The sequence below is a fragment of the Nicotiana tabacum genome, chromosome 11, assembly GCF_000715075.1.
Source record: "Nicotiana tabacum cultivar K326 chromosome 11, ASM71507v2, whole genome shotgun sequence".
NCBI classification, from domain to species: domain Eukaryota; kingdom Viridiplantae; phylum Streptophyta; class Magnoliopsida; order Solanales; family Solanaceae; genus Nicotiana; species Nicotiana tabacum.
In genome coordinates, this window is record NC_134090.1 from 159,814,306 (window position 1) to 159,828,451 (window position 14,146).

At 37.3% G+C, this 14,146-nt stretch overlaps 1 pseudogene; it reads left to right on the forward strand.

The window, feature by feature from the left end:
• Window positions 1-647: 647 nt before the first annotated feature.
• The window catches only part of LOC142166094 (nudix hydrolase 2-like), a 29,347-nt pseudogene continuing 15,848 nt past the window's right edge, over window positions 648-14,146 (forward strand).

Consider the following 14,146-nt stretch of genomic DNA (forward strand, 5'->3'; position numbering starts at 1 on the left):
ACACTCCACTTATGTTTTTGTGCATTATAGGTTGTCTTAAGTTGGTTAAACTGCTCAGGAAGGGACTTTAGAGATTGGTGAACAAGAAAATCATTGGTAATGGTTACACCTAAATTGTTCAATTTGGTAGCAATGTTAACCAATTTCATAATATGATCATAGACACTACCTACAAGGTCATACTTTATGGTAGATAGGGAATCAATCAGGCTACCTATCTCAGCTTTATCAGATCCTAGGAATTTCTGTCCAATGGCACTCAAGAAATCTTTTGCATTCCCATTATCCTTAATTGCACCTTTTATGTGATCAGAAATACATCTTTTCATGATCATAAGACTCAATTTGTTAGCCGTCATCCATTTCTCATATTATCCATTTCATAAGCAGTGCTAGTAGTTGTGGGTTCAGCGGGTTTCTGTTCATATCAATGCAAAGTCCAGGTCCATCACGTCTAACACTATTTCAACATCCTGTTTCCACTTCTTGTAGTTGTTACTAGTTAGAGTTTCAATGGAATTCAACTGAGTAGTCATGTTGTTAACAGTTGTATAAGCAAACAACACAAAATTAGATAAAACTATGGGCGGGAATATATAAATCAAAAGAGTCAAAGACATCCATTACACCCCTCATTTGGGTAGAAGATGCAATTGTCTCCCCTTTTAAAAAATAAGGAGTCCAAGGTATTCATTGCATCCTTCCCTTTAGGCAAGAGATACAAAACCTCCCCTTTATTATCCAAGAGTACAAGGCATACATTGTGTCCTTCCTTTAGGTAAGAGACACAAAACCTCTTGTTACAACAACTTATCCTTAGTATTAATTTAGCGTTACTAGTATCAAAAGGTAAACCTCCAATACTAATGTACACTAGTAAAGGACAATTTAGACATGGTGGATTGAGAATATTTCAATGACTCAAATAAGCAGACCACTTTGGTGGAAACTGTCTATTAATCATAACTCTCAATCCATGTATTAAATTATCTCACATGTATATAATATTAAGAACTTTTCAGTGACTCCAAATAAATAGACCACTTTGGTGACACTATTTATTAATCATAGTTTCTTAGTTATACATGTTAATACATGCGATGAAACACCCATACAAGTTAAACCTTTCAGTTTACTTCTTATATTAATTTGAATCCATCTCTGACTAAAGTAATAATGATATCGCTAGAAGCTCAATATTGTAATTACGTTAAGTATTAAACTAATTAGACAAATTTGACACCAAACCAACAACGTCCATTAGCTCTTTGAACATAAAGGTTCACTGCTTCCTAGAAAACTAGTTTCCCAATACTGCCACACCACTTAATTTCCAAGTTGTGTGTGTGGATTATATTTATTTATTAAAATAAACTAACTAAGAAGGCATGATCAGTAAAAAGAAAAAAAGCATAAACTGATTCAAAAAAATACATCTAACACGAGCCAATCGCTAGCGGAAAACTCAAATGACCCGCCGCCGCCGTAATCCACAAACCAAAAAACAACGATTTAAGTCTTCTTTTTTATAACAGATTTTCAATAAAAGGAACCGGTGCATTAACTCATGCTTTGCACAGTTATTATTTCTGCCATTGTTGAAAAGATCAGAATGTACAAGATCTTTTTTTTCTTTTAATAATCAAGGTGGAGCAGTTGTCTAATGAATAACTTTTTCCACCGTGTCTGAAAACCGATATCAGACTATGTACTAGGAAACTCAAGATTAATTCATTGATCTTAATCCCTGATTATGGTGACTCTCATACCAACTGTAAGATAATTAATCTATAGCTATAGCAGAGATTAAGACAAAATCATAGATATAATATCATAATCTCGTTGGACCCTTCTGTCTTTGGTTCCTTACTTAGAGCCTCACTTTCTTATTGGAGACAATAGGTCTTACTAATTGTCTGATAGTGTCTATCTTAGACGGCTAATAGTATATGTTTGTTTTCATACTATTTTTCTGCTCCAGTTTCCTACTATCCTGTTATTGTTAGTGGTTATTAGTATTGTTTTTTCCATCTATTTTTCTGGTTCTTAGGTTGCTGGTACTATCTTTCTGGCTTCCATTATTGTTACTGTTCTATTAGTATTTCTTTTTATCTTCTTGAGCCGAGGGTCTATCGGAAGTAGCCACTTTACCCCAGGGTAGGGGTAAGGTCTGCGTACACACTAGTCTCCCCAGACTCCATTTATGATATTATATTGGGTTATTGTTGTTGTTGTTGTTGTTTTTGGTTAACTTTTTTAATGACAATGTTGTCCAGGCTAGTTTAAGTTCAACTATTTTGCTGAGCGCCTACTACTGGATAACTCTGCCCGCCAATGTTTGGGCAGATTAGAAGAAATCAACTACTATTTTTTGACTTTGAACCTGAGCTGAGATATTGTTCGATTACTCTACAGATTCTATTTTCGATCTTGACCTGGGATATATTGTTTTATATTACTGTTCATATTCTATTTTCAAATTTCACTGAAATTCTTGATCATAAAGTTAAAAGAAGAGATTCTTTTTTTGTGTGGGTGAGGGGGGGCTACTAATTCATTGTAAGGGTTGCAGGGTTTTGAATGATGTCTCTCACCCAAAAGTAATAACAAAGTTAATAAAAGGTTCTTTTATTGTAACATATAATAATGGAGATGATCTCTTTTTTTCTTTTTTTCCTCAAGGGTGGGGGAATGCTATTGAGTTGCCTCCTCTTTTGCAAATCCTGCTAGGTTTGTCCTATGAGACTGCAAAAGAAAGTTCCTTTTATACACACGTTTGATGTTTATTTGTTTTCTTTCATACACATGTTTATTTGTTTTCTTTGTTTTGGACAATCTGGTGCGAAAGAAGTCCTTGAGCCGAGGGTCCATCGAAAACAACCTTTCTATCTTCAAAGTAGGGGTAAGGAGTGCGTACACGCTATCCTCTCTAGACGCAACTTGTGGGACTATACTATTTTTCTTTTGTTGTTGATGGTGGTGGTGTGAAAGAAATAGTAGATGCTTCAATCAGTTCCAGCCCTAAAAGCCATGTGTTTTTTGTACTTGCATAGCTTGGATAGGTTTTTGGATGTAACTAATGTGTCACAACTTTTGGATGTTGTTGACTCTTTCTCGTTTGCATAAGAGTCAGACCGTGTAAAGATTTTGTGCCCTTTGGATGCCATAAGATGAAAGCTTACTTGATCAGAAAAATATCTTAGTCTTTTGTTTGTTGCTCTGGACATCGTAGTTATCACACATTTAAGATAGTTATGCAGCTTGACCAATGGCCATGGTTGAAATGCGGAATTGCATAGACATTTAAGAGTACCACAGGTAGTGGGTGGGTGAGTGGAGGGGGAATATGGAGTAAGAAGTAGAAGACTGTGTGTGCTACCGTGAGACTATAAATTGAACGTCACACAGAGCTGATTCTGATTTTCATCTTATACCTTATGATGTTGTCTATTGTGCAAATTGCGATTTCATCCTTGAAAAATGTTGTGTGACGTCTATTATACAATCTGTTGAACACCAGCTCATTCGTGTGCTAGAAGTAGGAACTGTTGTTTGAAATTGAAATATGTTCTGTTACGCTGTCACTTGACATGGACAAATTCAGGGCTTCGAAATCTAAGTTGTGGGTGAGGGGGCATTGAAATGGATGATTGTATTGCCAGGCTTATATGGATATTGTTGGAAAAAAAAATAGTTGTAAGTTTGCAGGTTCATTCTTTGAGATGTTTACCTGTAGATCGGACTTCTGAATTTCTATGCTTTAAAACTTGATTCAAATTTCATCCTTGATAATAAGTGGACATACTTGCAGGGTAAAAAAGGTGTTTGGATCAAGTTACCTATTGAGCTTGTAACGCTTGTTGAACCTGCTGTTAAGGTAAGTTTCTTGCTTAAGTTATATTGGTCCCATCTCAATATCTGATACAATTATCCTGTTACTTTGCAGGAAGGATTTTATTACCATTACGCATGTAAAGTATAGAGACAATAGAGAAATCTCTCTTGTGTTGTATTCAAGAAATAACAAGTATATATACAAAGTACATAGAGCCTTAACTATGGAAAGAATCAAAAAGGAAATCCTATAAATCTGCTGCAAATCCCTATAATTATGCTAGCTATGTATATTACATAAGATTATGTCTACATTCAGATTATGTCTACGTTCATTATCTAACACTCCCTGTCAAGCTGGAGCATAGATATTGATCATGCCCAGCTTGTTACAAAGGTAATCAACTCGAATTCCATTCAACGCCTTTGTGAACAAATCAGCCGATTGCTCTCCTGTCTCCATGTAGCCAGTGGAGATCAAGTTCTCCTGAATCTTCTCACGAATAAAATGGCAGTCAACCTCAATATGCTTAGTTCTTTCATGATACACCGGATTTGACACAATATAGAGGGCAACTTGATTGTCATACCAGAGTTTTGTTGGTATTGGATGCTCTAACCCAATTTCAGTCAACCGATGATGTATCCACATAATCTCACATGTAGACTGTGACATAGCTCTATACTCGGATTCTGCACTAGATCGAGATACAACACTTTGCTTCTTACTCCTCCATGATACCAAGTTTCCTCTAACAAAGACACAATAACCTGTAGTAGATCTTCTATCAATTTTTTGATCCAGCCCAGTCAGCATCTGCAAAACACTCAATACGAGTATGATTGTGATTTCTTTATAATATGCCAAGTCCAGGAGCTCTTTTCAAGTAACACAAAATCTGTTCCAAATCTGCCCAATGTTTGACCGTTGGTGCAGACATGAACTGGCTAACAACACTTAGCGTAAAAGAAATATCTGGACGAGTCATAGTAAGGTAGTTTAATTTCCCAACTAACCTCTTGTATCTCTCTGGATCGTCAAAAGGATCACCATCATCTTTCATAAGATGCACATTAGGAACCATTGGAGTACTGCAAGGTTTAGCTGCCAACTTTCCAGTTTCTGCAAGCAAGTCAAGAATGTACTTTCTCTGAGACAAAAGAATTCCCTTCTTACTTCTATTTACTTCTACTCCCAAAAAGTATTTCAACTGGCCCAAGTCCTTTGTATGAAACCTAGTATGTAGAAAAGACTTGAGGGAAGAAATCCCAGCATAGTCACTTCCTGTGATAACAATATCATCAACATATACAACGAGGAGAATAGTGCCAGCTACTGATTTCTGATAGAAGACTGAGTGATCGCACTTACTCATTTTCAACCCAAACTCCTGAACTACCTCACTGAACTTGCCAAACCAAGCTCACGGACTCTACTTCAAGCCATACAAGGACTTCTTCAAATGACAGACTTTTCCATACTCCCCATGAGCAACAAAACTGGGTGATTGCTCCATATACACTTCCTCCTGAAGATCACCATGAAGGAACGCATTCTTGCTATCCAATTGATGTAAATGCCAATTCTCAGACGCAGCTAGAGAAATAAATATGCGGACATAAGTGAGTTTGGCAACCGGGGAGAAGGTGTCAGAATAATCCACCCCATAAGTCTGAGCATACCCTTTCGCCACAAGTCTGGCCTTAAGTCTTGCCACAGAACCATCTAGATTAACTTTAACTGTAACGACCCACTTGCATCCCACTGGTTTTTTTCCCTTTGGTAAATCTACCAAATCCCATGTGTGGTTGTCCTCTAAAGCATGTATTTCCTTAAGCATTGCATCAGACCATCTAGGATGATTCAAAGCCTCCTTCACTGTTTTGGGTACGGAGATGGAGTCTAGAGAAGCAATCATAGATCTAGACGTAGAGGATAAGCGGTCATAGGAAACAAAGTTAGCAATAAAATATGTCGATTTGCAAGTACGTGTATATTTGCGAAGAGCAATAGGAAGATCAAGGTTATCTGGAGTATCAGGCAAAGAAAAATCAAATGATGCAGGAACTGGTGCGGGACATGTATCATTTGTCTCTCGCCTCCGCGAATAAACTTGAACAATTGGAGGTCTTGTTGGAGCAGGTACTGAAGGCATAATAGTCGATTGGTGCTCAATAGAAGAACTGAGAGATCGAAGAGTATCATCTGATTGTTCTGTCAAAGTACAGGTAACTTGATATAGTAGCCACTCATCTTCCTCCCCCTGGCTTGTAGAAATGGGAGGTGCATAAAATAATGGTGTAGTCTCTGAAAATACCACATCAGTTGACACTAAATATTTGCCAAGCTCAGTAGTATAACATCGATACCCTTTCTGAAGGCGAGAATACCCCAGGAAAACACACTTCATAGCCTTGGGATCCAACTTGGTAAGAGATGGTCGAACATCTCGAACATAACATGTGCTTCCAAACACCTTAGTTTCCACAAAAAATAATGACTTATTCAGAAAAAGAACACTATAAGGCACATTACCATCGAGTACACTAGATGACATGCGATTAATCAGAAAACAAGTCGTAGAAACCGCATCAGCCCAGAACTGTTTAGGAACCTTCATTTGGAACAAAAGTGCTCGAGCTGTCTCAAGTAGATGGCGATTCTTCCTCTCAGCAACTCCATTTTGAGAGGGTGTATCAACACATGAAGACTGATGTAATATACCATTTTGTCTCATGTAGGACTGAAATAACTCTGACATGTATTCTTTCTTTAGCGTTATCACTCCTTAGAGTACGTACTGAAGCATTGAATTGAGTTTTGACTTCAGCACAAAAGGCAGAAAAATGAGTAAACACTTTAGAGCGGCTCTTCATAAAGTAAATCCAAGTCATTCGAGAAAAATCATCTATAAAAGTGACAAAATACTTATGCCTAGTTTTAGAAACAACCGGACATGGTCCCCAAACATCAGAATGGACCAACTCAAAAGCCGACTCAGCTCGCGTATTAACCCTTGAACTTAACGAGATGCGATGGTGTTTTGCAAATCGACATGACTCACAATCCAATGATGAAATATTCTGAAACTGAGGACAGAGCTTCTTTAACAAAGCCAAAGAGGGATGTCCAAGTCGACAATGTGCTTCAAAAGGAGACACGATACTAGAGCATGCAACAGACCGTGGCTCCCATTCATCAAGAATGTAGAGATCACCAGATATATATCCTTTACCAATAACCTGCATCGTCTTAAGATCTAAAAACAAACAATGATTGGGAAAGAATGCAACACAACAATTAAGGTCTTTGGTAATTTTACTAACAGAAATCAAGTTAAAGGCCAAGTTTGGTAGACTTAATACGGATGGCAGGGTAATAGAGGAAGTTGGTTTAACAGTCCCAGATCCAACACTGCTACAAGTTGATCCATCCGCTATAGTAACCGGAAAGGGTGCTTTATGTGAGCGAAAGCTAGAAAAAATATTTGGATTACCTGTCATGTGATTTGTAGCACCAGAATCGATCACCCATTTATTGGAAGAGGTGATAAGACATGTTTTATCTGACCCAGCAAAGGCAGTAACTGAAGAAGATTCCTTAACTGATTTATGATATTGAAGGAATTTTAGAAACTCATCCGAAACCAAGATTGTTGGACTAGGAGTTGTTGCATTATTATTCTTTACCATCATTTTTTTTTCTTTCAATAACAAACTGATTAAACTAACAGAGGTCCCTGAAGCTAAAAGATACTCAAACAGATCCTGGTAGATACGAAATCAACAATCTATTAAACAGGGTTCAACTTTAATAATCCATTCAACCAAATCAGAGAACCAACGAATTTGTCCCCAACTCAAACAAAATTAGAGACCAACAAAGTTTCTGATAAGGAAGGATCCAACAGACAATATCAAATCACTAATCAATCACCACAGTGAGTCAAAATTAAAGATGCAAGCTTCTCACACAGGCACCCTCCAAGAAAAATACCACAGAATTAAAGAAATCGAATAACCAATAAACCAAACTCAAACCTGACCAAACAAAGTGAGAATAAGATCTGGTCTGAGGCTGTTCTTTGCCAAAATATGGTTCTATGATCAGAGAACCAACACAAGTCAATTGAAAATGTCAAAAAGACCTCAGATTAGCTTCCGGCCAAGGAATTTTCGACAGCAGATTCAACTCAACTCCAGCGAGCAGTAGACCTACTCTGATACCATGTAAAGTATAGAGACAATAGAGAAATCTCTCTTGTGTTGTATTCAAGAAATAACAAGTATGTATACAAGTACATAGAGCCTTAACTATAGAAAGAATTAAAAAGGAAATCCTATAAATCTACTGTGAATCCCTATAATTATGCTAGCTATGTATCTTACATAAGATTATGTATACATTCAGAGTATGTCTACGTTCATTATCTAACAACACAGAACCAAAATAGTTGATGCTTGTGAATTGGCTCCCTACAACTACTAACATTATTCCAGCAAATGCGATGCATAGAGTTGGAATTGGTGCTTTTGTCTTGAATGAAATGAATGAGGTATTTTTTGGTGCTACTTATTCTGTCTAATGGTCATGTATATAAGCACTCAGTTTTGTAGAAAAGCTGGAAAAGAGACCAATCATTATAATACAGTAACAAAAGAACAACTACAAGCTTCTTATTCACGGAGGGCATAATGAAATGCAGTTCTTTATTAACTTTGTGGGGATGAGATTGATTAACCATCTTGGTCATCATTATGCACCTCAAAGTACATAATTATATGTGTTTATTTAATGAATTTATTAGATAATAGTACTACTTTAAAAAGAGAGCACAAATGATGATCAACAAAATATTTTCTTTCTCTTGATGGTTTTCCTTCTTGTAGTGGACAAGAAAATGGGATAACATAAAATCAACAAATCATAGTCCAGAATCAGATCAAAGAAGTTACACGGCTTCTTTTCTACTTATTTAGGAAACAAAAAGGAAGACATGGCTTATTTTCTTGGGCATTGACTATTAGGTGACCTGCAGCAGGAAAGTTTAGCATAGTGTCATTGTTATTTGGCAAGTTTACAAGATGTTCATGTTCGATCAAGATTTCTATCCAACGTTAGAGTTATCATGGACAATGTTATGGAATTATTTGGGCAGAAGAACGTCATAAAAGGGAAAATAGTTTAGAGGTAGGTACGTAATGTTGAGTGCCAAAGTCCCACATCGGTGAAGTACCAATTTTGGTTGGTACTTCGTCCTATAAAAGAAGGTCTAATGTTTAGAATTTAAACACACCTCTTATTTGCCTTCTTATCTTCTTAAGACATTTGTATCTTCTCTCTTTAGTATTATTTCACTTGTATTTTTGGAGTAAAATAAAATATTGGTTATGTCCGAGGAAGTAGGCAAAATTGACCGAACCTCGTAAATTCTGTTGTTCCTTTTATTGTTGTATTATTATCTTATTTATTATTTAGTGGCTGCCATAATTTTTGGTATAGTAGTTGTGACTCATTCACACTATATACATTTGGCTTCCGCAACAATTGGTATCAAAGCCAAGGTACTGTCTAAGTATGCTCTATGGTTGCAGCATAGTCTGATCTTCCACATCAGAAAAGATTTATCTTGGTAACTGAGTCAAGGTTCTGTCTGAGTATGCTCTGTGGTTGCAGCTTAGTCTGATCTTCCACACCATAAAGGAAATAATCTTGATTTGTATCGTCAGCTATTAAATAATATTTGTGTCAAAGATGGGAGACAATAAATAAGAAGAATCTACATCAAGTGTCAACAATACGTCATCATTGGCATCTTCTCTTATGACAAGAATTGTGTCAAATGCAAAATTTGCGGTAGAAATTTTTGACGGGTCAGGACATTTTAGGATGTGGCAAGTCGAGGTTCTAGATTTCCTTTTTCAACAAAGCTAGATCTTGATATTGAAGAAAAGAGACCAGATGTTATTGGAGAAGAAGATTGGACAATTATCAATCGTGTTGCTTGCGATACCATTTGATCCTACCTTGCTAGAGAGCAGAAATATCCATACACAAAGGAAACTTCTGCAAGTAAATTATGAAAAGCACTGGAGGATAAATTTTTGAAGAAAAATAGTCAAAATAAATTGTACATGAAGTAGAGACTGTTTCGCTTCACCTATGTTCCTGGTACCATGATGAATGAACATATCACCAGTTTTAATAAGTTGGTCACATATTTGCAAAATATGGATGCAACTTTTGATGATGGTGACTTGGTCTTGATGTTGTTGGGGTCACTTCCTAATGAGTACGAGTACCTTGAAACTACTCTACTCCATGGGAATGACGAAATTTCTCTCAGAGAAGTTTGTTCGACTTTGTACAACTATGAACAAAGAAAGGGAGAAAAACAGAAGGGCGGAGAAGGAGAAGCACTGGTTGTGAGGGGTCGTCCTCAAAATCAAATGAGGATAAAGAAAGGAAGATCCAAGTCAAGATCTAGACCCAGCAAAGATGAATATGCCTTTTGTCGAGAAAAGGGGCACTGGAAGAAAGACTGTCCGAAGTTAAAGAATAAGGCAAAACATAACAATGGAAAGGCCATTATAGATTCAAATGTAGTTGATGGTAATGATTCAGACTTCTCATTAGTTACAACAGAGTCATCAACATTATCAGACATATGGTTGATTGACTCGGCCTGTAGCTATTATATGTGTCCCAACATGGACTGGTTCGTGGATTTTCAAGAAGGAGAATATGGAGTCGTCCACACAGCGGATAGCAGCCCTCTTACCTCATATGGCATTGGTTCAATACGATTAAGGAACCATGATGGAATGATCAGAACATTAATAGATGTTCGATATGTACCGGATTTGAAGAAAAATCTCATCTCTGTGGGAGCCCTAGAATCAAAAGGGTTCAAAATCATTACAGAAAATAGAGTGATGAGAGTATGCTCCGGTGCACTAGTGGTAATGAAGGCCAATCGGAAGAACAATAACATGTACCGATAATCGCGGTAGTACAGTTATTGGGACAACGACAGTAACATCCAGTGACGAAAAAGAGGCAGAAGCAACCAGGCTATGGCACATGCGCTTGGGACATGCTGGAGGAAAATCCTTGAAATCTTTATCAGATCAAGGATTGTTAAAAGGAGTAAAGGCTTGCAATTTGAAGTTTTGCGAGCATTGTGTCAAAGGGAAACAGACAAGGGTTAAATTTGGTATAGCGATCCATAATACTAAAGGCATTTTGGATTATGTACACTCTGATGTTTGGGGTCCTTCCAAAACACCTTCATTGGGTGGGAAGCACTATTTTGTAACCTTTGTTGATGATTTTTCCCGAAGAGTGAGGGTGTATACAATAAAGAGCAAAGATGAAGTGTTGGGAATTTTTCTCAAATGTAAAATGATGGTGGAGAATCAAACAGGTAGGAGGATCAAGTGTATTCGCACAGACAATGGAGGTGAATAAAAAAATAATCATTTTAATAAGGCCTGTGAAAATGATGGCACGTCTGACACTTCACTGTTAGACGTACACCACAACAGAATGGAGTGGCAGAACGTATGAACTGGACCTTGCTGGAGAAGGTATGGTGTATGTTGTCCAATGTTGGCTTGGGCAAAGAATTTTGGGTTGAGGTAGTTACATATGCATGTCACCTCATTAATCGTCTACCATCTGCTGCTATTGATGGCAAGACACCATTTGAAAAATGGTATGAAAAGTCTGCTGTAGATTATGACTCTTTGCACGTATTTGGCTCAATTGCATATTATTATGTGACAGAGTCAAAATTGGATCCAAGGGAAGAGAAGGCTATTTTTATGGGGATTACTTCTGGAGTCAAAGGATACCGCTTATGGTGTCCTATGACAAAGAAAACAATATTCAGCATGGATGTTACCTTTGATGAATCTGTTATGGTAAATAAGGTAACAGAAGATACCAAACAAAATGAGGGTGCTTCTAAGAAGGGGGAGTTTGAGGGAAAATTTATTTTTCCTACACAAGAAGTGTGAGCACGTGATTTTTACCCTACAAGAGCTACTCCCACAAAATTTTTACATAAACTAGTTGTGTGTATTGCTTGCGATCTATTTGTATTTTGTCTATGCATGTTTATTCTATTTTACTATTGAAAAATGCAAAAATATATGTGTTACATTTGCATTTACAATTTAGGATTAATTAATCAGTGATTTGTTTTACGAAAATAAAAATCATAAAAATAATAATGTACTTTGCATTTTTAGCATTTAATGTTGAATTGTATGATTTTATTGTTAATTGGCATTTAATTATAGGTGATAAATGTTATTAGATGATAATTAGTATTTTTAATAAGTTAACTTGGTTTATAATTTTAGAAAGTAATTTAGAAAGCAAAATGATTGAAAAGAACAAAAACTAGGAAGGAAAATCGGATTGGGCTCAAATCCTTGGCCCAATGGCATGTCCCAATCCGGTCCAGGCAGCTCCTCTCACAGGATGGTGAAAGGACGTAGTATAGGAACTAAACTACATACTAAACTACATCATTTCAATGGCAAAAATCTAAGCCATTCAACCAAACCACATCCAACGGTCACAGATCAATACCCGTTATCCAAGAACCAAACCCGACCCATTGCCCAGAAAACCAACCCGGTCTTAAGAATGTCCAAACGACACTGTTCCATTAAGTGAATTGATCCAAGACGTTGATCTTAATCGATCTAACGGCCTGGATCAAACCTTTCCCCCAGTATATAACCCTAAGACCGCACCCCGCCCCCTTATAACCCCCCTATTCAAAGGGTCTTTAGAGACCAAATCTCGTTCCACCGCTGACCGCCCGCCGGAAATCGCCCACGGCGGTGGTCAGTCACCAATGGCCACCCAAATAACACCCCTGAACCTTCCAACCATCCTTTCCACGAATCCATGTTCCGTTTGTTTCGAATCTCAACGGAACTCTTCGAATCTTAGATCGAAGAACTGACCCCTAACCCTAGTTCACCCAAACTCCTCCAACTTACACCTTCTGACCACCTGCCCCTCCCCCCAACCCAAATCCCATGTTAGTCCTGCTCGAATTAAGCCGGAGCTGGACGAATCCCAAATCGAACCCCCAAGAACCCTAAAAGACCAAAAGGTTGAAATCTGTCCAAATTAAAGGATGATTTGGGGTCTAATCAACTTTAGTCGAAGTGTTCTCAGTTGAGAACACTCGATTAAGGTCCGTTCGACCTCAAAAAATGGTCCGAGTCAAGGTCCAAGTCAGGGTCGTCCATGTTTCCGAGTTCTTGAGGTATTTTCCCTTTTCTTGTTTGTTCCGTTTTTGGGTTTGGTTATTCTGTTTACTTTGTTTAGTGTAGCTTTATTGGTTTTTCAATTGTTGTCGATTGATTCTATCATTCTCCATCAGACCTTTTTGGTCCCATTTTATCATTGCTTCAGTTTATTGTCGATTGTTATGTGTTATATTTGTGTAATTGATTGAATAAGTGTCGTCGATTAGTCTGGTATACTTGAATGTTAGATTAGCATGATAATAGTCTGATTTTTGGTTCATTCTTGTCTGTTTCCCCTCCTGCCTCGTTTGTGTTCTAAATGTTGTGTTAAAATGGGCTTGTGGGTATATTTGAACTTAGAACTGAGCCTGTGGGTATATTCGGTTCATTGAACTAAATTTATTGGTCATTTGTTATCCTGAATCTGTCAATACCCTTGAAGCCCTACTGGATGTTTCTTACTTTTGCATTCCAAATCTGATTAGGGTATATGCTCGTCTAGTTGATTTCAGTCCATCTGTTGCTGAGCTAAATATGATTGGTTCCCCAATATAGTTGGTTGGATTCAGTTTAGTCAATGGGTAGGTTTGAATAGGTTATAGTTGAAAGGTTGCATTCAGAACTTAGGAGAATTGGTTATAGCTGCAATTTCAGGGACTTTAGGAGGGTTATTTGGGAATTGAAAACAGGAGAAAATGGGTAGTTAGAGTTTTTTGTCCACTAAATATTAAAACACCATTAAACTAATGAATTGTTTGGTAATAGTGGGGAATAAAACATAAAAGCATGGGGGATGAGTTGAATAGTGTAAGCGGCCCATACCTTTGGGCACAAGACACATGATAATGGGCTGTAAGGGAATATCATGGGCAAAAATCTGATAAGGAGGGGGGAAAGGTTTAAGACCTGAAAGAGAATCTGAAAAAGAAAGAGAAAAAAGAGAGGAAGAGAGAGAAAACTCAGAAAAATCTGAAGAGAGAACCCTTAGGCAGTAAGGGTTTAGAGTCAAAAACAAATAGAAAAGTCAAAAAGATAG